Genomic DNA, 1,646 nt, shown 5'->3' on the forward strand with positions numbered 1-1,646 from the left:
CTAACTTTGATTATATATAGTGTGTAAATCGCTTGAGATATTACAATTTATACTTATATGTAATATTTAGGATTAAATACGATTTTGATCCCTAATATAGAGGCCAAAAATTTATTTTGTCTCAAGCTTTTTTTTGCTACAAAATGATCTCGAAAATTTAACTTAATTTTAAAACCGTCCTTCAGACCAAAATGTCCCTTCTCCTTCTTCCCCAAAATCAAGCAGAAACAGAAGAAGAAGCAGAAACAGAAGCAACAATAACAATGAATCAACAATGTAATCAAGCAGAAGTAGGAGCAGGACAATAACAACAACAATGAATCAACAATGGAATCAATCAGAAATAGGAGCAGGAGCAGAAACAGAAGCAGGAGCATAACAACAACAACAATGAAACAATATAATCAATCAGAAGCAGAAGCAACCAAAAGCAACAATAATAAAAAATCAACAACATAATGGAAGCAATAGTAGAATGAAAGCAGAAGCAGAAGAAGAATAGAAGCAGAAGCTGGCGAGCCACCCGAAACCGCCATCACAGCGCCGCAACCCTTTTCCTCTTCTCTCTTTGCGCTACCCTAGCACCACCGTCACAGCGTGACCTCTTCTCCTCCATCGACTCACCACCGAAACCTTCCCATGTTCTTGCCTCGAACCAGAATCCACCGCCATCGAGCACCTCCGCCGAGCCCAAAAGAGCAGCGGCGAGATCCAGCTACCGAACGATGACGAGCAGCAGCAGTCCTGTTCTTGCCTCGAACCAGAATCCACCGCCATCGAGCACCTCCACCGAGTGCAGAGGAGCAGCGGCGAGATTTAGCTACCGAACAACGACGAGTAGCGACGGCGAATTGGAGTGGCGGGATCCTTCCCCCCGCGAATTCCTTCCCCCTTCCCCCCTTTTTCCTTTCCCCCTTATTCAACGTTTTTTTTAGTTAGGGGTATTTTTGAAATAAAAATTAAAAATTTGATAAAGATAATGATTTTAAAACAAACTGAAACCTTCAGGACCATTTTGTAGCGAAAAAAATGCCGAAAACGAAATAAATTTTCGGCCTCTACGTTAGATACCAAAATTGTACTTAATCCTAATATTTAAAAAATAAAGGAGTTTTACATACACATCCTTTATCCCATCAATTATTTTTAAATTTAGGGAAAAAGACAAATAGGTCCTTGACTTTTCAAACTTTTGACAAATACATCCCTGACAAAATTTAAATACAAAAAAGTCTCTGACTTTAACAAACGGAGGACAACTTAGTCCTTCCGTCTATTTGCCTCTCATACACCAAACGGAACTGGCTAACGTGGCTGAAACGGTGTTGAGGTGTCCGTTACGGTGCCACGCTAGAAGGGGAATAAAGTCGAAGGACAAATAAGTCCTTGACGAGAATTAAAAATTAAAAATCAAATCAATATTATCAATAAATATGTAAAGTATCTATATCCCCAGTTCCGTTTGGTGTATGAGAGGCAAATAGACGGAAGGACTAAATTGTCCTCCGTTTGTTAAAGTCAGGGACTTTTTTGTATTTAAATTTTGTTAGGGATGTATTTGTCAAAAGTTTAAAAAGTCAGGGACCTATTTATCTTTTTCTTTTAAATTTATTATTTTAAAAATCATTTAAACTTCTTGTTAAATG

This window comes from Arachis ipaensis, chromosome B10, assembly GCF_000816755.2.
Source record: "Arachis ipaensis cultivar K30076 chromosome B10, Araip1.1, whole genome shotgun sequence".
In the NCBI taxonomy this organism is placed as follows: Eukaryota; Viridiplantae; Streptophyta; class Magnoliopsida; order Fabales; family Fabaceae; genus Arachis; species Arachis ipaensis.